At 38.3% G+C, this 26,735-nt stretch overlaps 1 long non-coding RNA gene across 2 annotated transcripts in view; it reads right to left on the bottom strand.

The window, feature by feature from the left end:
* LOC118234156 overlaps positions 1-14,529 on the bottom strand; it is a 39,567-nt gene extending 25,038 nt beyond the window's left edge. For both annotated transcript variants that reach the window (XR_004766631.1, XR_004766632.1), the window contains exons 1-2: positions 14,489-14,529; positions 3,274-3,362 (exon numbers count right to left, since the gene is read on the bottom strand). This is a non-coding gene — a long non-coding RNA (uncharacterized LOC118234156). The remainder of the gene's footprint in view (positions 1-3,273; positions 3,363-14,488) is intronic.
* Positions 14,530-26,735: the final 12,206 nt, after the last annotated feature.

The following is a 26,735-nucleotide window of genomic DNA, read 5'->3' as shown; positions in this document are numbered from 1 at the left end:
TCATGTCTGTGCATTCAACAACACACAAACGATTCGACTGCACTCACTGTGTATCAGTTTATGTTCCCGGGGCAAGTTTGCCAGACTCGTAAATCTAAGCTTGTGCCCTCTTTTGAACCTCCAAAAACAAATGCCATGAACCAAGCTCTGACATGGAGCTGTTCCCAGCAGTATTGCCTCAATGCATCTCAAGCGGAGATGCGAAAGCCAAACTTACACACCCGTGAGAAACTACTCTGGATCGCTTATCTCTGCTTCCAGCCGGATCGCTCGAACTCTGGATCAAATTATGGACTCCGAGGCAGATGCTGGGTTTCGTCCGCACAGTAAGGGCTCAAAACGGCCCCTGAGGTTCATCAGTTCCAGCACAAAGTGCAGCCAGAGGCAATCTTCTGTGATGGAAGGAGACAACCTCAGCAGGGGGCAGGACTGGTGTCCTTCACGCCGCCCTTTTGTAGCATCCACCTAACTTCTCTAAGTATACTTCTTAGTGTATACTTTACATTCACGCATACAGGAAAAAATACCATACTATATAAATATTAGCTTGATCATTAATTTTTTAAATGAGAAAACGCACGCATGCATGCACGCATGCACACACGTTTATTTATTTACCTAGCCTTTGTTTTGTAACATCAGTTGGCAATCTTGCCTACACTGAGACCTCCGCTGAGGTCACAGGCTCCACCCCCCCCTTAAACTTGTCCAGCCCAGGACAAGCGGGTATAGATAATGGATGGATGGATGGAGCTGGGGAGCTAGCCAACAAGCAAAGATGTCAGAGCTGTCATTGGTTTCTAATAGCTTGATAGTTTGCCCATGATTTCATAATGTCAGCTGGCTATCTAGCTAGCCGATGATATCATAATGCAGCTGGCATTATCAATGCACTAGCTACATGTTACAACAATGATTTGTGACCTGCTGACTGTACATCAGAGATGGAAGGTGTGCTATGCTGGCTGTCATGCAGCCTTTTGTTTCTTTTGTCTCCAATTCTAAGACTACTTTCAATATCCAATAGATACTGTGGGCATCATTGCCGCATATGATTAAAATAAGAAAGCTGCACCTGTAATTTTTCCATTTTAACCCAACAATCATGATGATGCATGATGATGAAGATTTTTTATTACTATTATTATTATTAGGAACTATTTATCATTGAACAGTAAAATGCTTCATCAATCATTTTGAAGATTTATGGTAAAAAAGAATGTTTGCACTAGTTCCGTTGTAAATTTGCTGCAACCATTTGCAGGTGATTATTTTACCAGTAAGCAAGGGCAGGCCAGCTCATGGGTATAGTATACTTTGAGGAGAGTGCATAGTAAAACCTCACTGCTTCCATATTGGGCTAATGTTGAAAAAGCAATGCTGCTAGGAAACTAGCCTGCTGAACCATGAAATCATACCTAGCCCTTATAATTTAGGTTTAGGACTGGGTTCAGAGACGATGATTTCATTCCCCCGAGGTGCTCCTATAATATACTATTTCAAAGTCATGCTGGTAACCCTTGTTTATATTCAATTGTGTCTTCTGCACCCCACATTTCCCTGCAGATTTATCCTCTGAATCCTTATTCATAAAGGCTCTTCTTTTTTCAGACAGACGAATTGATTTTTGTTTTGGTAGCCATTTGACTTGGGTATACAGATTAAGTCAATGTAATTACACCGGTCACGTCCCTCCTGTGGGTTTATAGGTATCACGGAGCGTAGGCTCTACACTGGGGACAACTATGGGTCAATGGTAAGGTCTTGCGACTGTACTATAGAATCAATTTTCACATACAGATATATTATATGATACAAAGAAAGAAAACTGTGCTAAGATAATGTTGTTCTTCATAGCAAAGAAAAGAGTAAAAGAAGTGTGTTTGAATATTTTTTAATATTTTATTCACTGCTAAAGAACAATGTCTGAATTAGGCATATGGTTCTAAGTTAATTTCTATTCATGAAGCAGGGTTTCCACAGTGCTTGAAAACCTTTGAAAATATTTGCATCCTAGAAAGTCATGGAAAAAACTCATGGAAAGGGTTCAAATGTCCTTGAAATGTCAGGGAAAACAAGGAAAAGGGAAAATGGCCACCTGGCTAAGTAACTACTGTAGCTTGGAAAAAATGCAAAAATGAAGTAGTTCTCCATCAGTTTGAAATGAAATACTCAGAGATCACATATATTTAACAGGTAAAACTACACATGTCCTGGATCATAAATTCCTTGACCTCAAGTGAGCAAAATCTGAGGGTGATCTGAGGGTGCAGATCTACTAATGAAGAAAAAGTAAGCAGTCTACCCTGGTGTCCCTCAGTGTCTCCAAATTGAACCAAATTAAGCATTGCTGTAAATGATAACAATCATATTTCACAGCAAATCAACTATTTTGACTCATGAAATTTACTTTTGCACCATTTTCAAGTGAGAATTCCTATATTTTCATCAGTGTAGGAGTCTAACATACTGTATCTAGGGGTCCAAAAACCTCTCCAAAAATGAATAAAATAATTTCTGTGCAGTATAATACATATAAATTTGTCCTTTATGAGGGTTTAAGATGAAACATTGATATTGCATTGGAAAAATAATGCAAAAACATTGTGACACCCCATGGTACACATACCTAAATATGTAATTGTTCATTCTTTGTATGTTTTTCTATACTCTGCAATATGTAATCTTTTGTTGCATGGGGGCAGGACGGCATTTTACAAATGTTAACATTTATGAGCACTCCACAGGAAATTTTGTTAATCTAGCAAATATCAGCACACAGTAAATTTGAATATAATATTTGAATATTTCCCATTACCTATGTGGCAAGTATAGCCAATGGAGATACTAATACTTCACATAATTTATAATAAGATTATAAAAAATGCTGGCGATGTTCTATATTCACGGTAATTCGGTGCATCAAATATAACACATGACTGAGCCACCTGTGAACACTTGCACTACAGAATGTGAAATCCTCACATTAGAGAGTAGCACAAACCTCTTGAAAGACATTCAATTTCATTATGAATGGTATGAATTCTAACAAAGTAGGCCACAACAAGCCACAACACCATGCTGACACTGCCCAGGGTATGCTAACAATGCCCTTATACACACAGCTAGGCCTGTTAGTTAGCAACCAATAGAAAAGTTCTGAGCACTATAAGCAAAGGCTAACAGTTGTCTTTTACAGCCAATGCAAATATAACAATATCAAAAATATGACACAACATAAATAATTCAACTGTTACAAGCAGTAAAACTTACATCTTAGTATGTATCCTTGGCTAGACTATATGCTTCCTTCTCCTCTTCGAAGTCCTGACCAACTCTCCAGAGAATTTTCTTTAGGCATGCTGATGCATTGGGAAAAAAAGAGGGGGGGAAACTTCATGACACTGTAATAAAGCAACAGTTCAAGCTGTTATGCACCTCTCTCAGGCATTTGTTAATAATTTAAAATGTGACAAGCAATACACCATTGGAAAGCGTATACTCTCTTCTCCTGGATAAGAGAGTTACACCAGCCTAAAGTGCGAGCGAGGGTTTAGCATTTCGCCCCACTTTGTATTTGCATGTTTATTTGCAAAACGGATTATTCAAGACAATAAATGACTACTGAATCTTTACGTGTAAAACCAATGGTAAGATTGTATGTTTACTCCAGATTTACACACAGATATTGATAGTAGAATGACATGGTATAATTCCACAAAAATTCCTATTGTTTATTTCGCTATTCAGCATTGGAATACCTTGGGCTGTAGTTTGGTTTATTTGTTGCTATGAGAAAGTATGAATTTTTGGTGGTGAAAAAATATTTTTATGAACTCCCAGTTTGACACTGCTGTACAGTGTGCCATGCTTAGGGGATGTAATTGTAGATGAGACTGCAGGGAGGGGGTGCTTGTTAAATGGATGAGCTACACAACAATGATGGCGCTTAGAAACTCCATATCTGGCATAGTTGTTGTGTATCGAGTTGGGCAATATCAACACGCCAGCATCCTGGCCACTAGGGGGCTTTCTGTGAAGGGGTTAAAGTTATAGTATGTTGCCACCAAAATAAAGTGTACCTGGCAAACGTCACCCTACAGTCCAATTTATACCTGACTATTACACCAAATTATACTTGAAAATCCTACATTTATCTTAAAATGAAATTTAAAAGCTATGGAAAATCTAGATATGATTTGAGTGAGGACCCTGCTCATGGATAATTCCTGACAATATGCAAGGGTGAGAGTTATGGTAACTGGTAAACATTACTCAAACTTTGACCATGACACTAGACAAAGTTCCAACAGGTCTCCTTTGAAACTGCTCATACCTCTCCTACCAAACTCAAACTAAAAAGCCATATTAGTTACCTAATTATGGCTTATTAAATTAAGAAAGGCACAAAACATAAACTAATGGAATTAAAGTTATACTCACAGCAGTACAACTTTAAATGACCTATTATAAATCGTAATGAAATTAGTCAATTAATTTTCTAGTATCCAAGTCATGTATAACTTTCACTTTTCACACAAACACAAACACGCACACGCATATATATAGATATTGTGCCGTTGGACAGTCTTGTTATAATGATAACAGAGCAAACTGCAATGAGACATAATTATAGCCTCAGTCCCTGCTTTAAAGCACATTGCAACACTGCGTATGGCGTTTCACCACTCTTTAACATTTCGCTGCACTGACACATATCAGGAAAAAATAAAATTTAGTACGTCTAAATTTGTGAGGGAAACCCCTTTGGGAATAGTTGATTTATGTGTCTGGTTTGCTGGTAAATGTAATCTCTGACAACCCAGGGCTACTGAGATAAAAAGCCAGAAGGCTACAGTGTGTCATGGACTTCAGCGAATTGTAGCCTACTTACTGACTGGTACTAAGCCTGCTACATATCCATCACTCACACATGGGCAGGTCACACATTGGGATGATAACCTCACAAAACCTTCAGACAGCATGTATCTATGATTTTCCTATGCTTATGACAACTCGTTCGTCATGGTTCATCCAAACCAAGACGTTGTGCATATCCAAACTCTTTTTCTTTCTTTTTTACCTCTGACCTTTCCCAGATTCCTTTGCACATCTACTATTAAGAGTTTATTAAAATTTAGGTTATTCTTCTATAAGTCCACCATTTGGATGCTTTACAGAAACCTCTGCTTACCATAAAATACTTTAGTTACCATTAGTCATCTTTCAGTAACTACACAAGGTATAGCAATTAAATGTATTTATCACATACTGCCTGTCATTAATCATACAAATACATATGTTTGTTTGCGTATATGTAGTTTGATTTTAAATGATCAGAATTTGAAGATATTGTATTCTTCTGGAGTGGAATCTGTGCCTTGAAACTAGAAGTTTTTACCTAATCAGAGGCATAACATGTTCAACAGTTTCAAATGAAACAGGCCCTGAGGAGCAGAGGTGCTCCAAATGCCCACGAAAATTTTTGAAAAATGTTAACACAAAGATTTTAATTAAAAATTTTAATGTTTCCCTAAAAACAGCTACACATTTGCCATTCCAGCTGGGCTACATTAGGACACATCCAGGTTGTTTTCCTGAACTCTGACCTTTCCATGACCATGTCCTTGACAATCGTATAGGCCTGTTTCAAACTTCCAGTTAACTTCTGTTCATATCAATCTGTACACTGCTAGCTAGCCTAGGCGGCCTCCAGAAAGTAAATACATTTTCTAAACATTGGTATATACTGTACTGGTGTACAACTATAGGGAGGCACAGTCTCTTACACAAACGTAGGACTGACATTTCTCTGAAAACTTCACCACATTGCTATCTAGCTAGCTTGCACTAATGTTAGTTAGTGCTAGTGCTATTTCATAGTGAACACTGCAAACTCCAATCGACTTGTGTAACTCTGAGTGCTGTGGGATTGCAAATGTAATCAAGAAGTCCCCTCTTTGGTGCCTGTGATCTTAGTCATTACCAGGCTAGCTTGCGAGTATGGCAATTGCTCATAAAACTGCATAAGAGCTTTTCTGCTTTTGTTCATCTTGTGTGATAACATGCTGCATGTCCACAGGTGTGTACAACAGAAAAACCCCACAAAACAAATGGTCAGGGCTTAAAGCAAGGAAAATTTCTGTGCCTGAAATGTGTTCGGGGGTTAGGAGAAATAATGGAGGGGAGGGGGGGTTCACGAAATGAAGAAATTAATTAATTGATTGAAAATGAACATGTTTATTACCACAACTGAAACAAATAGCAAACAATAACAAATTGTACAATATATAATATTTTTGAATCTAAAACGGCCCCGCGCCGCAATTCCGGCACAGTGCCGGAGAACTTTAAGCCCTGAATGGTGCTTGTATTGTCAGAACACACTGTCATATAGCCTGTCTCTCCAGCTTCAGCATATATGAACAAATATTGAATGGCCATGGCCGTTTTTGTGGACATTGGAGATCACATTTACACCGTTGCGATATTTGAAAGGCGAGATCTATGTTCAGAGCAAATATTACAAACTTACTGACAGTGCTGTAAACACAGGCATATGCATGCGTGGCTAAGAATATGGCTGGTTGCTCTGAACCAACAGCCTACCTTTTGAAATGTTCAAGCCAATTCCAGATTACATTAAGATCATCTCCATTGCTATGGTAAAAGAAGGAAAAATGAATGGATTATGAGGGACAGAGAAGGGTGTCCTACAGAAAAATAAGGGGAAAAACCAAACTGTTTTACTACAGCCGAGGGTTTGTTTACATTTTCTGGAAGCATTTAAGATGGATTTTTTTGCTTGTTCACACATTTTCAGCATTAAGGCAAAAGCTTTAGGCAAGAAGGGCAATAAATTCCATTTGGAATATGCAGGTAGGAGTAAATCCAAATCTCACTGAGGTAAGGGAAGCTTTTATTGCTTTTGCTCTCATCCAGCCTAATTTCCTGCCCCTCCCCCCATCCCTAAAGTGAGGTTCCGCCAGCCCCACAGACTGATTAACCCCTGGCCTGATAATCACAGGCACCAAATCCCAACGGATGGAAAGTCTGGAACTGGCAATACAGAGGGCTCTCCCATTATTCTGACTGTGGATTCAGGGGGTTATTCCCTGACTAAGGGGATACAGAATTCAGAGAAAGCCCTCCATCTTCAGTGATATTTAAAAACTCCTGGGGCGATTTGGATGGACTGATTGAGGTGACACAGGAGGCAGACGGAAAGGTTAGGCTATGGAAGTTGAATCTTATTACTGACAGATGGGATTTCAGGCTCTGGATTTTATTTTTATTTTATTTTTTTCCATCATGAATACTGTATGCACTCCCAATGTAGAGGTGACATGTAGTCTGGTCTATGAATGATAAGGAAATAAGAATATCATACTGATAAACAATTAATCCATCCATTCCTAATGGAAGCCCTTCCATATTACTAGAATCATTTTTAAAAATCCACTTTCCCCATGTTTCGTCTATTGTGACCAGCTGATTTCACATTACTGTTTGCTTCACAATAATACTTGGCAGCCAAACTGCTTCAGAGCTTATCATAATTCTTCACAATTCTAGTGAAAGGCCATTCGCTTTTGGGACACTAACTATACAGTACTAACACTGTTTTGATTTTATTGATATGATTCCTCAGTTTCATTCATTTGTTGTTTGCTATGATGCAAAGTGATCTTCTCCCTGCAGCACGCCTTCAACTGTACATAGTGTACAATACGCACATTCATAAGCATAAGCAATCATGACATGGACTCGAAATTCCGCTTTGTCTCATACATACAAGCTCCAAGAAATATACAATACATTTCATTACCTTTTACATTTGGTTTGCCACCGTGTTTCCCCCCAGTCACTTGCTTAATCGTTGCCATCTAATTTTCACCAGACTTCCATTCAATTCTCGGTACTCAGCTATGCTTTAAGGTGACATCGCCCATGACAGCTCTTAGTCTCTTCAAAGGCACCCTAATCTAGCATGCATAAGAATTACCGTTCCCCGTTTTATCTGAATGCAGCTGTTGTCGTGCTTTAATTAGTCAAATCTCCAATTAAAACCATTCCTCTGGGTAGCTAATGATGTCTGCTGTAATTAGCAGATGGGTGCATTCTGTTTGTCATATTGTTTCAAATTCAGCTAAAAGATCATGAAAGACCCATTAGCATAATTTTTCCCTGTATTATTCTTTTTTTTTCTGTGGGAAGGGAGGAGGGGTGTCCTCAGGGACTGTGGCCATGTTCCCTGATCTTTACCTCAAAGTGTCAATCGAAGCGATTGATCAATTATTCATGGTTGGTGGTCGACGAATTTTATAACCTTTCTGTACATCCAAATATGTTCTACCAAGCTAAGAGCTATGTAAAAGTGCTGAATTATGCATAAAGGTATACAATTATAAGAGTAGTACACAAACTGTCCTAGAGAGTGCTTGGAAAAGGAAGAGAACTTCTCCCCAAACAAAATTGGTACAAAACGAATTATCCCACATACAGTTTGATACAAATCCAAAACAAAAAAGGAAATTTTAAAATCTTGCTTTGGAGGATATGACCAGACTGTCTGCCAACAGCAGAAGGCCTCATGTGGAACTGTGAATTAATTTCAAACGGACCTGTTGCTTGACTGACTACACATGCAAGAAGTATGTTTTTACAATTTCCTTAAACTCCATTTTGCACTTTGCAGCACAGCCTCATTAAAACCTCGGCATGAGGTCATACGTCTTTATTTAAGATTAGCACTCTTTCTTCCCCCGCCGTTTCTCATTCAGTACTTCACGGACCGGGGTTTGACCACCGTGCTGATTTATTACACAATGTTTCAAATTGATTATTCCAATTCTATTACTCCATGGTCTGCTGAAGTCATTTTTTAAGGCGTCCATTTTCTTCAAACCTCGTCGCCCTGATGTCCAGCCCAGACAGAATGTGCGGGTTTCAAGCTTCGATACCAAACTGACTTAATCCATTCCTACAGCTTCCCCTCAGGAGTCTGGCCGGGGAGAGTTTCACATGGCCCTCGATCCATCTGAGAAAGTGGATTTCTATGGCCTTCCTGCTCTTTCACTCAGCAATCAATATTGTGCCGTGTCCCCCAAATATTAAGTTGGCTCTGAAGAAACTTCAGACTGAAGAACACATTCTGAAAAGTGTGCCTTGACTGACAGTGTGCCTAGAATGCATGTTTTCAATTGATGCTTGAAAACTGTAGAAAAGGAGACGTGGGTAAATGGTATGAGAGAAGTGGTAAAAGAAGCCAAGACTGTGCTTACCTCCATGAAGTGTTACTAGTTTTCAGTATGTCAGGGAGTCAGCCATTTCATGCTGTATGCATTCATTTAAAAAATATTATATAGGTGTGAATAGACACAAAAACACCATGTAGATTTTTCCTATTGCAGTATTTGCCACAATTTTTCTAACTATGATCTTTAACTTAACTTTTAGTCCTTATGATTAAAATGAGATAAGCAACTTGTATTTCGTGAAAAAAAAATTAACTTTATTATTATGTAGTACCAGCAGGGACGAAAGAAATCCCAAGCCAGAACCAAGCAATCATCATCACAAAATACTTGCTAAGCTATTCATTCACTGACATTTAGTGGTTCAAAAAGTGACATTAAGAAATTAAGTTAAAATGCAGAGTTTGCGATTTTTTCTTTTCTTTTCTTTTGAGAATGTAAGATCATCTGTCAACTATAGACCGTTTGTTATACCACTTAGTTTCTCTTACGGGCACCTGGAAGCACAGTGGCTAAGATGTCTGGCTTCTTCCTTGACATAGTAAAGACATTGGAATGGGCAGCATGGAGATGAAGGTTTATTGCATACTGGACTGCAGGAACAGAAAATATAAGTGAACTGCTGTGAGAAATTGCATTGTGGTACACACTCTTTTTTATTTATTTTCTGCTTTTTAAAAATAACACGCAAAACAAAAACACATTTTATGTGTCAGTGTTAGGGTGGAACCATGTCTGGTGACTTGTAAGCACATTGTTCTCGGTCAGTGAGGTTATTCTGACAGTCTTAGACTGACGTTCGACATAATTAGTCTGATTACTCTTGTAATTAAATTCAGAAAACCCAAACAGCATGTTCACAATCTTTTTTTTGTTTGAATTTGCTATTTTGAAATGCATATTGTGACTTCCAGTGTCACAAAACAAGAATACAAGCAAATTAATTCTCTGTGACCGTATTCCCAGAAGTGAACATGTCAAAATAGTCTTTACTCATTTAACTCTCCTTCCAAAACTTCAGAATGGTTTCGTACTTTCAGGAATGTTATATTTTCTGAGCATGCCTTATAAAGTCAGCGTGGGAGGCATTCAATCAGTGATGGGCCCATCAATAGTCTGGACCTCTATTTAGAGGTTGGCAGCCTCTGGCAGTTATGTCCCATTTGTTCCCAGAAGTGTTTACAACTATTCTCGTGAAATACCAATACATAAATCTGCTGGGAGGATGGAAACAAAGTCAAAAGAATGATAATATTGCTGTCACTGCTCCATGGCTGTGGGGACTGTGAACAAGAATAATTACTGTAATAAAACTGAAAAATCACAGTTCTATTTAGGGACAGAAGAAAAGATGGAGGCCCTTTCAGACACTTTTAATGACTGCTTGCCATTAAAGAGATGCCTGATTTGCACCCTATTATTTTTTTTAGTAAGGGTCATTCTTTTTTTACATAAGTAGTAACTTTGATTTGCTAATTTGATAGTCACATGTAAAGTTTATTGCTCATGTGGTTGTGTGGTTGATTTAAAAAGGATGCTAATTTTGACTCACAAAAGACCTCTTTATAAATTCAGACCTTTCAATTTCCGACAATTTTCCAGAATTTACTTGTTGTTGTTTACTAACTTTAAATATATATATGGTTAAATATAACACAGTAATATAAATAGCAAATTTAAAAAGTTGGTTGATAGGCCCACAGCAAAATATATTGATATTGATATTGAGAGGTGTCGCACGCCAGGTGGTGGATTCAGATATTTCAGTTTTCACCAGTGTTTATTTAGGGAGAGCAAGTCTTTAGACAAAATAAATAAGCAAATGTGAATCTTCACCTATCACAGGATCCTTTCAGGGTGTTGGTAACTAGGGGCTAGGTGGCGACCACAGACCGAGTGGTGGGGTATTTTGCCTATGCCTGGAACTGCCCCTGACTCTCAAAATCCAGCAGCCATAAGTCAGCCAGCTCAGTGTCCTTGGCATAATCAAAACTTTTTCTGAAAAGCTATTAAAATACTTCTACAAATAAATATATCTGTATATTTTGGTTCTTGAAATGAATGCAATATTTGATTTTAAATGTACAAGAACATATCTGCATTTTTATCCTTTTTTGCCTGCATGTTTCTAAACAGACACAAAGCAGTATGTACCTGTTAAAAATTCACCTGTTTGTCAAATGATCTTTGAGATCCATTAATAACAGAAGTATATGAGAACGTGACAGTCTTTGGTGACATAAATATAATTTTCCATTGAGCAAGCTTGATGATTATTTAGCTAGTTACCTAAAAGGTAAATGCCACAAAACATCTTAAATAATACCTTACATGCAAAGTTCCTACAAGCTGCTGTTCACAACTAGATAATGTTGGTTGTTAAATGTGACAACAGTTAGTTTACTCTGACATATCTAGCAAGATAGCTAACTAAAGAGCTACCTTAATTACTACCTACAATATTAGGTTGTTTTTCTATTTGCAGAGGGCAGCAGTGTAACTTCAGGTTGTGCACTGAATGCCCTGCTGGGCTGCTGCAGTTGTACCCTTGAACATGATACTGAAGCAGAGTTGCTTTAGTAAAATAGCCAGCTGTATAAATTGATTTTATGTAAAAGAAATTTTTTTAAAATAGCAATCTGTGTAAACTGCTCTGGATTACAGTATCTGCTAAATGCCTATCTGCAATAAAATGTAATGGACAATGATTTAATATGGATTTTAACACATTGCATCTTCGCTGGTAGCTCTGCTTGGTACTTTGCACATACTGTACACCAATCATGTCCAAGCCCCCTAGACAGTCAGACAATCTGATGCCCTTCACGCTTGAAGAGACGTATCCAATCACATGCAACCTGCTGCCGTCGTTATCCCTCCTACCAACGTGAAATGGGTCAGAACTTTTAACTGCTGATGAGAGTGCAACTTTATGAAAATCATTAATGGTCTAACAGCCTGTAAATTGATGGCTTGTGTGAACCAATCACAACTTTGGCTGTCCAAGGGGAATTGTTAATAAGGCATGAAAGCTTCATCTGTTTTTGGATCCATGAAGTCTGACCTTCCCATCAATATATTTGACTATCTTCTTCTTTGAGTGTGGCAATTGTTGGAAAGTGCCTTGGGTATTTTAGTAAACAAGCTTCTGATCATCTGCTACACAACTGACCTTGAGTGTGACAAAGTACTATAAGATAATTCCTCCAGCCTTGTGCATCTACTGCGTTCAGGGAAGGGACATTGGTACATATTTCCTTGGGTATGTGGGCACAGAGGACCTGTGAAGCTCATAGAGCATACATAGGAACTGGAAATGGTATCAAAGGCCAAGCAGTGAAGCCTAGGAAGTAACAAGAATCAACCTCAACAGCGCATGTTGAGCACAAAAGAGCTTGCTGCCTATTGAATTCAATATAGAAAACCAAGGTGATTCAACAACCTCACCGGTCAATTTTTTGTTATCATAAATTTCAATATGTGTAGCAGTTTGTGAAACAATGGCTGTTTTGTTCAAGATGTTATGGAAATATTTATTAAAATTTGCATATTTTACGACATATTACATATTTTCACAATATGCATTCCATATGAAACATAACGATCGTTAATCGAGTTTCTAAATCCCATTGGGGAAGTTTTATTTTGCCATCAAAAATCTGATATTCCCCATTCACTTTAATGGGAGCTCCAACGTTTCACACTCAACGTGCAAAGTACAGCCTGTACTTCCGGGGCTTCACAAGCTTAGGTTAGTCGTGCACCTGTCTAGTAAAATATGCATGTCTATGGTGAAACCCTGTGATTCCCCTGAGTTCAGGCTGAGTGTGATGGGCCACGATACAGTACCACCTGTGCTAGCCAGATATTAATAGGTAAAATTCCTTCACAAATGTACAAGCCAGGTGTTTCGAAACTTGTTAAAATAATCATTTGTATATCCTTTAAAACCCCTTGCTTTAAAAGTTTCTTTTAGTTTTGAAAAGAAAAAGCATGCTTTTGGAAATGAAATTTAGTAAAATCTTGCTTTTATGTTTACAGTACATGTGTTCAGTGCGTGGCAGAAAAGCACAAGAGAAAGATTATCTTCAGTAGAATGAGAGAGTTCTTTTGGACCCCAGTGCTTACCATTAGCATGATGCATCACAAATGTGAAAAATGAACATTTAGTCGGGAAAGTCCAATAAATGCTCCGTTGTAAATGTGTGTAGCACTTTGTCTCACTTACTAGACTCTAAGTGCAAGGCACTAAACCAGTACATGGTGCTTAGAATGTTAGCTCTCTTTCGTATAGGCCTATGTGTAGGGTACAAGTGCTATCACATTCATACATGATTCTCAGAACGCAAACTTCGTTTTACACATGATGAGCAGAGCAGTATGCAAGCCCTCTTTCATGCAGGCTGCTTAGAAATCTGGCTCTGTTTCATACATGACACCCAGGGCGCTAGACTTGCTGCGTACACAATGCATAGGGTGCGCTGTCTTTCATAAATCAACTGCAAACTTAAGCAAAAACACATATCCCTCAACATTTCTCGTGTCTGCATTATATAGTGACAGCCAAGAGTGTACCATATAAAATATTTTACAAATCACATTATTCCTTTGTAGGCTACTCTTACAGCAGCTGGTATGCACATTCCATAGCATTGACAGCACAGCAGACATAGGGCCTACATATGCTATAACCACAAACCACATTCCTTTACAGTCATACCCAATACTGTAGATATGAGCAAAGAACAAAGCACATTATATTTAAAATGTAATTTTTTTTTAATTAAAAATGTTCGTCCCCATATTGCATGGCGGTACAACCCTATGCATATATTAGTCTCAAAAATAAATATATAAATGTAACCGATCCACCAATAAATGTAGCTGATCCACAAATAAATGCAGCTGTTCACATTTGTGCATCCTCTATCACTTGAATTTATTTGTGTATTTTGGCACTGTAAAGGAGCGAACCCTCCATTCCTGCTAGGACACTTTTTTAAACTATCGTGTTTCATCTGCTTATTATAGTAGCGGTTGTTTGGCGCCAGTAAACCCCTTTCATAAATGAAATGCGCACCATTTATGTTTGCCGGTTTGTCAACTCAAACACATTGGCTACTGTACATCTGTTCACCACCATAATGTACTGCAAATAACAAACATTAAATAGATTTTTTTTTTTCACTACACCATGTTCAATAAACGCAATGTTTAGAATTTCAAATAACCGTTGTTCGTTCCGTTTGTTCCATGTTCAAACTGGAATGACGTAATTCGAATGTCAAGATCTTCTGCAATTTCATTGGATGCGCTGGACAAGAAGAATTGGCTATTTTAGACGGGGGAAGACCCTAAAGTGTATACGTAATGTTTTCTCATATTCAATTACCTATCTGATTGTTAGATATAAAGTAGCAACTGATAATATATTTATAATGATTTCTATGTATAAAAATATATATTGTCATTTATTCTGAGATAATTGATAATTGAATATTGTATGGACATGGTATAGTCCGGATAACGTGTAGTGTATATAAGCAGGTCATTTGCTCTCAGCAGTGTCTGGTGGTAGGTCGGTGCAATGGAATGGAATGGGTACAATTTATGTGCTGATTCTTTTCTTTTTTATGTGTATATAAATGTTTGTATAATAGTTCAGGGGCACTTTTATAAATAAAACCCCCCACTTGGGTTGCACAAGTTTGAGTCTCAGTTCACTGTAAAATCACTGAGGAGTTGTAGCCTATCTGTATATCATATCTAAAATAAAAATAAAAAATGCATACAAGAAGAAAATTTTACCCAGCAATGTACGGATAGTTCTGTATCATGACAGTGCCACTCACGTTCACTGACAGCAGATGAGGCTTCTCTCTTTTATTCTGAGAGGAATAACATTATGTGCTAATATTTTATTATTATTTGTTATATATAACACTGGACTACATACTTGAGTCCCTGCTGTCGACATATGGATGAGATAACAGTCTCCAAAAGTGGACATTAACAGCTGGTGGTAACTTGGAAGGAGGGATGCTGACAATAGCCATCGTTAGCCAGCTAACATCAATAAAACTTTTCCATACATACAAATTTTAACATCAAGTATGGATTGTTACCAGTTCATCTGTGAAAACGGCTTCAAGTAAGGGATTTTGACTCAATGCTAGGAGAATGACACAGGCACCTGACAACCTTGACTACGGAGCATCATTAACAATCAGCTAGCGTACATGACATCGGGAGAAAAGTGGTCTACACAACTCTGACCTCTAAGGAGGTGGGAGCACAAAGACAAAGAAATTAAGATGACCTGACAATTTATTTGATTCAATTACCAGGAAGCATTTAGTTACTTATGTGCATACTAAACAAGTCACTGGTCACAGTAAGTACAGTAAGAATTGTTTGCATATGTTAACTGTAGCCTCCGCCAGTAGTCTGAATTGAAATTAATTGAAGTGCACTGTAACATACCTGGGAGTTGCTTGATTAACAAGGTGGTAGTCTGTTCAAACTGAACTCAATACAAATGCAGTACAAATACAAATGAATAAAACTGATGGGTCCTCTCAATGGGTTTTCTATGGAAACCTTTCTACGGAAGCGCAAGCTTGACAGAACTAGCAGCAGTAACTAAGGAGAGCAGGACTTGGGAGGGGCTTGACAAAGGGTCAATATCACCACCTGAGGACACTGTTTACCTGATCCCACACAAACAGGAACAACATTTTTTGATGCGTGGAAACATAAAATCCAGGTGAAAATCTATCTGAAACGATCAGCTCCTTTTTAAAAATTTGTAAAAACTGAAAACAGTGAGCTTTTAGTGAACCACAGCTTGACAAACAGTAACATTAGCTAGCTAGCAACTGCTGGCTACGTATCTCAGCAAGATGTTATTTGCAGAACTTCATTGTGGGATGTAACTTTTGCTAGGACTGTATTCAATAAGCGTGCTAATTAGCAAGCTAACTAGTTAAATATAAGAAGTTGTAACTAGCAAACTGCAGACTGATGTCAGTATCGTTTACCCTTTCCTGGGGACGCAATAACTCAGATAATATGAGGTGATATACCCATTTCACTAATCTACTGAAAGGTTTCTGAATTGGCTTGTGTGAGATGCAATGAACTGGCAATAGAATGAAGGCTGTTTAACTATAATAGACCTGTATGCGGTGAATTAGTGCTCTGTACGTTTAGACACCAGGCACATCAGGATTCAGGAATGACAGTAAACCATTATGTTTGTATACTATGAGATTTACTTTGATCTAATGTTGCTGCTTACATAGGCTATTACTTTGTGTCTTGACATAAACCGCAATGTCAGGTTCATCTTTGTAGGCTACAGGCTATTGCACATGCACCTAATCATATTCGAAACTTACAAAGTATTTTCTATCTTTAAATTGGCTGATAACGTGTAAGATCTGTGACTGGCTATGGGACTGTTTGTGGGCTCCTCAAAAAATAACGCTTACGATAGCGCTATTTCATCAATGGTCAACATCGATTTTGATGATCAACAAGCAGTTTTCCCAGTTGTCTCTCCTTTCCTCCACTCATCTCCTCCCCTCCTTTCCTCCACATTCTTCCGGGTAGGAGACAAGTGGTTGTTGAGGAGTGGAGGAAAGGAGGTGAGGTGTGAAAAGTAATGGGAGGCACCCAGTGAATTCAGGAATTTAGGAACCATGTGGGCAGAAGCATTCTGCACCAGTTGCAGTGGCCTGATGGAACAGACTGGCAAGCCAGCCAGCAAAGCTTTGCAATAATCCTGAAAAATGACCCAGAAATGACATCTCTGCCAAACATGTGTGCCTCTAACAGTAGAGGTGTAATTAGGGCCTGTGGGCGGGTTAGGGGAATGAGAGGAAACACCTGCGCCAGTCAACATTTGTCCTAAATGCATGTTTGTTTTGTTTGTCTTTTTTCTTACCAAACCATGCGTACATTTTTTTGGTATCGCTGAACTTGCCAGGCTGTGTTTGCGGGGGAAAAAGAAATCTTGCATTTAATTGAGAGTCAAAGTTAAGGACAATGTGTCGATCGAATCCAGGCTGGAGTTAACCGTTTTAAAGAGACATGCTCCCCATTGCAAAAAAACGCACGCAAATCTGTAATACAATGTTTGTGATACAAATTTAACTCAGAAACATTGATCAGGATTTTTCTTCCAGGATGGAAAATGGGACCGGGGAGCATGAGATTTCTCTTGTGATGTTATGAATCATAACAGAAACTTTTTCTTTTGTCTTTCACATTACTCTTCATGCATTGTAGTGGGGGAATTAAAAAAAAAAAAAAAACAAAGTTATTAGTTTCAACCACAGGATGTTTTGATGAATTAATAATGAATATACCTCCTCTTTTTATCCCATAACATTGACATAAGAATAATGTGTTAATTATCTTTTCAAGCAGGCCAGTCCCTCTTGAGAATGAGGATTGCAAGCTTTCTATTTTCTTATTAGCTTGCTCTGAGGTTATGAAGTACAGACAATAATTTTAGAAGTTCATACAAAATCACACACCATTTTACCTCAGGTCTGGTCTCTGTTGTGTGCCATGGGATATATTAAATAAATGCTGTATGCACACGGTCCATGTACTCTTCATAACCCACCTTTGTCTAATTTTGACTACTAATTTAGCATTGACTACAGCATTCCATTGAAGGAGTCCTTTTCATTTTTCATTTGGCTTTTTAAACATTGCTTAAAAATATTGTGCATGATTAAAATGTAAAATGTCCTATTTATTTTGTTCTATGGGAGTATGGATTTCAGCTCAGTCAAATAGACTATGGTGCGCCTTTGGAACTTTGTTTTTGTACATTGGCCCTGCAGATACTAAAAAAATTAAAAGTTGCATTCAATGAGAATCTAGAAAATCTGAAATTAAATTTTTATTTGTGAAATTAGATTACATTTGGATTTTTGATAAAGTGATTATTGCAAAAGGAATAAATAAAAAAGGTTATCAGAAATGATGCTGATTCATTAGAAAAGTAAATTACTTACTGTCTATAGCCTAAGCAGGGGGCAGTCAACCTAAATACCTCACATCAGGCAGTCATTATTTTCAGATGATTAGAAATAATATGTGGTGAGAATTTGATTTGGTGTAGTATTACAGTTAAACTTGTGGGAAAGGTATTATTTAATTTTACCTGTGGGACAAAATGAAACTGTATCACTGTTTAAATATTTTTCACTTTTCAGTTTTCTCCAGATTTTAAGTCATGATCACAAGGCAAGCACTGAGAAATGTTGTGGTTTGTGTGTGTGTGTGTGTGTGAATGTGCATGCATGCAATGGTATGATACTAGAGAGATATAATTTACCTGCAATTGAATGAGCACACCTGAAGAAGACTCAAGGTATTTTCTGGTTTAAAGCTTGGAGCACATTTACAATTGTTTTCACTTCTTTTACGTGTTGGATTCAAAATATGCAAGCAATGCTCTTGAGAGATGACAATGTTATCATTTCCTAATGACAATTCAATCATTGGGACAACGGTGCATTGTGCACATCGTTTGTGAGCCTGTCCACATTTTCAATTCACGTCTGCTAGAGATATCCTCTATCTCTACTATACTGACAGTGAGTTGCCTAGCCATGTTTGTCTAACGAGTTACCTTACCAGAGGTCAAAAGCAGACTTCATGTCCAGAAAAGTTGTTCACAGAACAAAAGACATAACATAAATGAATACACCATACAGTGATTAAATTTATTAGTTTTTCAAAAGCTGAAAAGTTTATCTTCACACTTCCTCACAAAATATTGTTAATGATTGTTAATGGACATCGTAAACATACATTTTCTGATGCTCCAGTGAAAGCAATTTATGTTTTACTGCAGCTTCGGAAGTTAAATATACATAGATTTCACCTCCTGAAATACAGTATCTTAAGCAATTAGAGGTGCTGACAGATTTTGATTGATAGTCGGTCACTGAATGCATCACTTTTTTAGCATTCCCATAGCAGTTAATGACATTCTGCTGTACTTTGGTGAATACAGACCCACAACAGACCATGGAAAATTATGGACAGATTATTATCTAAAAGACACCATGCAATACACAAACGTAAGACCACCTCTGTTGGATCCCATACAGTTCAGTCAAACTGTGTAATATGTGCACTTCAGAAGGTGAAAACCTCACTCAAACAATCACCTTGCACATTCAGTAAAAAATACATCTTGTCCTGTTACATTGTATTATATATGAATAATGTAATGGCCCATGCTTGTCGCTAACACTTATGATGTGCCTTATATCTCTATTGCATGCTGTTCTAGGTTGTTTTTTAATCACATTAGGACCTAATGCTGTCCCATAAGGACCAAATGTGTTTAATATCCAGGCTTTAGGTAGGTTAAACCTGTCCACTGAAAGATAACATGCATAGAGTGTCATTACTCTACATGAGTAGCTGTAATCTGCCTGTTTTGTGCAGAATTGCATTAAACAGCAACTCACCCATGCTTTTGGGACCAGCGTTGAAATAGCTTTTGGTTAAGTGTTTTGTTAAACCTCATCTGATCATGTAAGCTTATCCTCACCCCACTTTTCTTCTTTGTCCTACATGCACTTGTGTGCGTTGCATTATATAAGATTAGAAACGTGTTCCTATGTCCAATATTTGCTGTTATGTTTTTTAATCTGTGTATACCTTTGTCTGTGTCACTTGCAATGAGCATTGAGCTGAAGGAAAATTTCCATTTTATTTTATATTTAATGGACAATGAAGTTTTCTATTCTATTCTATTCTATTCTATTCTATTCTATTCTATTCTGTTCTGTTCTATTCTATTCTACATTTGAGAAATTCTTGCCATCACAAGGACAGTAGGATTTCTTTGATTTCATTGAGCCTATACTAAAATCAGACAGATCACTACATTTGACTGTCTTGCTGATTATATTCACATTAACATTCTTCAGAAAATATAGTCATACAATTTTCAGTCCCAATCCAATTGTTTTTTCAAACATTTGAATTGCACTGAATGTCTCTATGAAGACCCAATGGGATGGGTCTATATATACCTGGTATGCTTTGGATCATGGCCAGTTCCTTTCTTTCATTACACTTTTCACTTTCCATCACTCTGGTACCAATTAATAATAATATCATCTGTCCCAAAGCATTTGTTCCAGAACTCCACAGTTTTTTAAACATACTTTTAAGCAAACTCTAACATGGCCCATTCTGTTCTTGAGGCGTACTAGTGGTTTACATCTTGCAGTGAACCCTCTGATGCTATGCTGGTGTCGTCTTCTTTTTATTTTAGTCTTTTACACATCTATGCCTACATCCTGGAGAGCTTTCTTGATCTGTTGAAAAGTGTTTTTTCTTCAAAACTGAAAATATTCTTTGCTCATCTACTACAGTGGTCTTCTGTAGTATATCAGGTTGTTTGCTGTTGCTGAGCTCGCCATTGCATTCTTGCTTTTTAACATTTTGCCAAACATTTTCTTTTGACACACCCAATGGTTTGGCCATGTCTCTGATTTATTATAATTTTTCAGGCTCATGATAGCCAGCTTTGCAGGCATTGACACTTCTTTGGTCCTAATGTTGAGGGACAACAGCAACAGACTCCAAATGCTAACGCCATGCTTACAATGCTAGACCTTTTTTATTTTTATTTTGCTTTCTTGTGCAAGAACTAATTATGCATCAACACACATCTGTCCAAGAAACAGGTGAGAAGCCAATTGTCCAACTTACTGACTCCCATTACTTTCGGTTCCTCAAAATGGGAGGACTATGTATAAAAGGGACTGCAATTCCTACATGGTTCACCCAAAATGGATGCAAATATCTGCAAAATAAAGCTGATAGACTGCACTTTAACCAATATTGTCTCATTTCAAATTCAGTGTGCAGGTGTACAGAGCCAAAAGAACCAAAATTTTCACAGTCCAAATACTTATGACTGTACGGTATATGGGAAGTCACATTTTTCACGATTCAGGATTGAGTTTCTGACGTCAATGTCACACGTCTGTAAACAGCTTGATATGTTATTCATCAAACTCTGGCGTGATCATTCTGTGAACTCCACGCATTTTCCTATGTTCAATCTCAGCCTGAGCTTGGATTTATACTTCTTAATCAGGCTTCTTTCCAGATGGGGTAATGAATATAAATTAACCCTCTTCCTTGGGTGAAATGTTGCAGCAAATCACCCCAAAGAGATCCCCTTAATCCCCCCATACACACACACACACACACACACACACACCTCTGGCTGTACAATCAGATAACCACTTCATGCAAGCATGAGTCTACTGCTCAAAAGATAGCTGCCCAGCTGAGCTCTCTATGTTCGATGGGCACTGGGAAATAGCATGTTTCAGAGTAAGATAGGAGAGCCAATTCCAGCTAGCCATCAGAATATGAAATATCCGCCCACCCACCCCCAGCATGTGCTGTGTAGTTATGAGCAGCCAGCTGCCAGCTAAATCTACCTCTCTCCCCCTCCATTTCCACAGGGAAATTAGCGTGTGGTATGAAATGGAATGAGAAGGGGATATGGGGTTGAGTGAAAGCGTTTCCTCATGAAAACATATGACAAACTGGAGGTGCAGCACAGGAAACAGTTAATACCTAGTGGCTGGTTATTCTTAGCCTATAACTCAATGAACATGCCTGTAGCTGTGCATGTAAAGTCCTTCTGTGACAAGCATATGTCCACCTTCTCTTAAAAAATGGATGGAAAAATGTTTTGTTGGGAGGGGTAATAAAAATTAAACTCTAAAAAATGAAGACTAGACCACTGTAAAAACTTAACCACCACAACGACTGTTTCACCTTTTGGTGAAATAATAATGTAGCTTGTGACATGTGCCTTCCAGACTGGCTAACAAATCATAACATTCTCTGATACTTTAGACCCACTGCACCTGCCCTCAGCCGTAAATCCATAGCCGTGTATTTTGGCTACGACAAGCTGAGTACTCAAATAAGCTTTTGCACAGCATCCCTGATTGTATTAGGGCTTGATACAAAGACACTGTGTGGCCACACAATATCCCTCATTACTTGCTGGCTAAAATTGTGAAACGATGTCCATCAGTTTGAATGCTTCAATAGAAGATACTATAAGAGGTATTTACTAGAGGTAAATAACAAAATATTCATAATCGCCAAATAGTAAATGATTTTGAAAACAGTGCTGTTGTGAAAATGAGCCGAAACAGTTATGGTACGTGTCTCTAAACTTAGGTGCAGCTACACAGTGATTGTGCAGTTCAGCCATACAATACAACAATAATTGGTACCTGAGTGTGGATTATCATAAAATACAGTAGAAATAATGAAAAGTAAAATGAAACAAATGGACAAAATGGGGTCCCACTTTACATTTAGGGTGCTTATAAAGCAGTCATAAAGCATACAGAAGCACACCACAAACATGACATTACTGCTTTATAAATTATTCAGAGGAAAATGCAGGGCTTTATGGTGGTTGTGTTGGAGCTATAAATACAAGCCTCTGTTGTCACACAATATATCCATTTTTAATAACAAAGCAGTGTTAAAAGGCAACAAAATGAATAATTGTTATATTTTATGATCTACTTGAAATGAGATAGTTACATTTTTATTTCTTTCAAGGTTTACAGGGTTTTCTTATCGTTAATCAACTGTTATATCAAGCATTTTAACACCTCAGTCAGAATGGTCGGTACCATGAGAGCTTTGTTCTCAGTTAATTATTTAAGTAAAGGAAAATACTTGGCTATGGAAAACAATCTGTCTGCACCACAATGCCATTTCTACACAAATCAAATGCAACAGAAGTTAAAAACTGAAAGTGTAGAAGTACAAGACAAACTATTGCAAACATTTTAATACAATGTAACTTGTACATATGAATGCCCTGACAGATATATTACATATGTATTACATAATTATAAAAACTCTTAATTTCCATAAGATTAATTTCCATAAGGCTCATTCATGCATTTATTAATATATCAGAAGACATGTGCGCGTATGTGCCTTCAGTGATTTTCATTACACTGATTCTACGTGCAACCATGCCACTAGCTGCATGGCAACAGCGCCCCCTACCAACCCAGCATTGCGGTTTTCCCCAGTCATGCTTTATTTTGGCCGCCGCACGGATCCAGTCGCGTTCATTTGAATTCAGCAGGTCTGCGGCTGCCGTGGCTCAGTCATTCCGAGCATGCCTCTCTCAGCATTCCCCATATCCATTTGTCGCACTCAGATAAGCACTTCCCTTCCTCTGGGCTCGAGCAACGCCATATTCATTTACATATGTGTGTCTTTTATTGAATGTGTTCATTTGGTCGTTAAAAATGATGTAAATCCCTCTTTGCTATTATGCCTGAAAATGAATCCAGCACAACACATAATTTGGCAGAGAACAAATACATTTTCTAATTTATGACACAAATGCACATGAAAATTAACCCCTTATTTATGCTGCAGTCATAAATAACGTAATTAAAAAAAGGCCTGCCAAACATTCACATTACTTGCCCTGTTGTACCAACTGCTCCATTGTGCAGAATGCAGCTCTTTCCCTGTTGTGTTTCACTGCAGGGTATCACTATCACAATGAAAACAAATGCTACTTTAAAATCAGCCTTATTCTGTGATGGTACTATATATACCTACAGTGTGATTGGAGGTTGTTTTTTTGTTGTTGTTGTTGTTGTTGTTTGTTAGTTTTGGGTTTTTTTTTACAATGAACTACCGTATATCACTACATTCCCTAAATAAGGCAATATATTTTCAGCATATGTCGGAGCATTTTCATTCCTGCAGGTTTGCGTGGGGAAAGACGTGAACACAACAGATGTGACAGCTGACACTCACAGCAGGACACATGCACGCACGGGGCAAGGCATCAGCTGACAGCCCTGTCGCCTGATCTCGTGGGAGGCGTGGCTAATGATGCATGGCGAACCTCCGCGGCCCTGAGTCGAGGATGTCGCTCGTTAATGCAATTAACCACTCCGCGCCACAATTATCCACATGCCATTGTGAAGGATCAAAGGTTCCTGTGAAAGATCCCGAATGTTTTCAAATGCAGTGAATAAGCAGGAGAATTTATAGGCTGTCCAGAAAAGATACTTTTAAGGAGTTGTGCCATTCATAAAAAGGATAAAAATATCCTTTAATATATCAATAATTTATATGTGGCTCCACATTGGATTAAGTGTGGAAAATGGGTGTGTTAAAAGGCAATGAATAGGACTGCTTGTGCATCTTTAAACCTGCAGTCCTCTGTGGGGAGATCTTGGCCTGTGGTCTTGCCACTGCTCCAGAGGTGGATGTTGCTTTGATGTCCTTGGGGAGGGTGTGGGGGGGAGGGGGCGGGTGGGGGATCTGTCTGTGCGGTTGCGCAGAAATGGCGTGCTTCACAGTGGTTCAGTGAATCTGCTGGTATGAGTCCTCCCTCCGCACCTCCCACGTGTCTCCAGACACAGCCACCATTTCTCAGCCGGTGCAATAATCTAGCCCCAGGCCCTACTCAGAGGACTTAATTCGTCCAAGGCCTCCCCATCTTCCAGGCTTAGCAAGCTCCTAACTGTCTCTTTGCGTCATCTCATAGGATTTGAATTTGCCTGCTGTATTTCTGACATCATTCAATCACAAAGTAGCATGAAGAGCATATGGAGTCCTTTGTATTTTTACACAAGGACCTCTTCCTTGGAAATTGTTTATTTGCATGAATACAGTTCTTAGAACTTCAGTATTACATTACACACTACAAAACAAGAAGCAGAAAGGCAACAAAGCCATATTTTTATCACAATAAGTTACATTTTGTAATGGTATAGTAGTTAAAGATCTTCCCATTAATTACTCCATCATGAATCAGATCATTACAGTGCGGCATTCTGTGTGATCACACACCCCTGAATCAGATCTGTTGTATTATTCTGTAGTGTTCCTTTTTCTTTTTTTTCATATTTTCTATTCAGCAGTCATATCGCGTTTTTATCTGCAACAGTTTTTTTATTTTTTTTTCAAAATGGACAAATAAGCATTTTTCTTTTGCAGCCCAGACTTTTGGCAGCCATGAATTTCCTGTGCCAGCTGCAGGCATGTCAGGCAGAATGACTTGTTGCCTGATATATTCAGCAGTGAACAAAAAAATAAAAGCTGTGTACGCTTTTTACTGTACAGCTCCCAATTATAGCCTGAAGTAAATATATTGCAGGAAAAGCCTCTTTTTAGGCTACATGTGTTTATGTACAAGTGCCTAAATTACACAACTATGAAACAAGTATAATTTTTCCAGTTATGAAAAATAGTTTAGTCCTCTGAATATTTTAGCAAAACTAAAACTTCTAAATATGATTATTGGCCTGTTTTCATGAGTGATTTCTCTTGTGTATTAGGCCTACCACTGGCATCTTAAGTAGTTTTGTGCAACATGGCATGTGTTACTTGTGCTGCAAGATTATTTACGTGGTGTGTATTAATACATCATGTCGGGGAAGGATGAAGCACATGTTTTTGTCTCATTTCAAAGCTTTCTTTTTTTAAAAGGATAAATTTGCATGAGAAAATAAGTATAACCAACATATATAAGTTATCCAACAATACCTGTGCATTTGATTATTTTCTCTTCAGTTTTTATCTTAGCTTGTTGTGTGTCAGAACATAATTTTACTTCAATCAAAAAATTGAACAGTACACCAAGTTGTCTTGGTGGCTTTTCAGCTTTGGTCATCCAGTACCTCTGCTGGTGCACACTTGGATTTCTGAGCTGCAATTGGTTTATTGGTTAATTTTTTTAGCACTGTTAAGCCAGCGCTATTTTAATTTTACACTATATTATCAGTTCTGAAAATGTGCTGTAATGAGCCTACATCCTTAAATTTGTGTCAGCTGGATTTTCACCCTTGTTCCACAGTGCAACCCAATTAAAACTGTTTCTGTGAGAACCAAAAACTTCTTTTAAGACACCATTTACCCATTTCCATTACCAAGAAACTATTCAGAGATGTGTCATTTGTAGTCAGGTTTCAACACAAAACCCGTTAACACTTGATGATAAACAATGGCAAACAGGCATGTTTATCACCACGCTGGAGAGCCGTTGAGAGTTCATCCAGTTTGAAGGAAGGCAACCATACTCAAATACTTGAACTTTTAGACAGGTGACATCAGCTATGTCAGGTTAACGCACTTCTCTCTGGGTCTAATTTGAGCCCAGGGGGCTTGAGAAGCCGCTTAGCCGGGGCTTCAAAATAATTGCCCCTTGCTTTAGAATACCTCTCCCTACGCCGCGTCTCTCCGACAAGCCCAGACAGAGATTATTATCATTTCGCTCCCTCTATATAGGTGGGGAACGCCGGCTGAAGAGCTTGTACTAGACCCAGTGTCATTCAGCACCCCCGACCCCCCCCCAGCCTGCCTCACTGCCACGCCCCCCCACCCCCACAGCGCTTTGCCCGAGCG

This window comes from Anguilla anguilla, chromosome 8 (genome assembly GCF_013347855.1).
Source record: "Anguilla anguilla isolate fAngAng1 chromosome 8, fAngAng1.pri, whole genome shotgun sequence".
NCBI lineage: Eukaryota > Metazoa > Chordata > Actinopteri > Anguilliformes > Anguillidae > Anguilla > Anguilla anguilla.
This window is presented reverse-complemented; position numbering and strand designations above follow the sequence as displayed.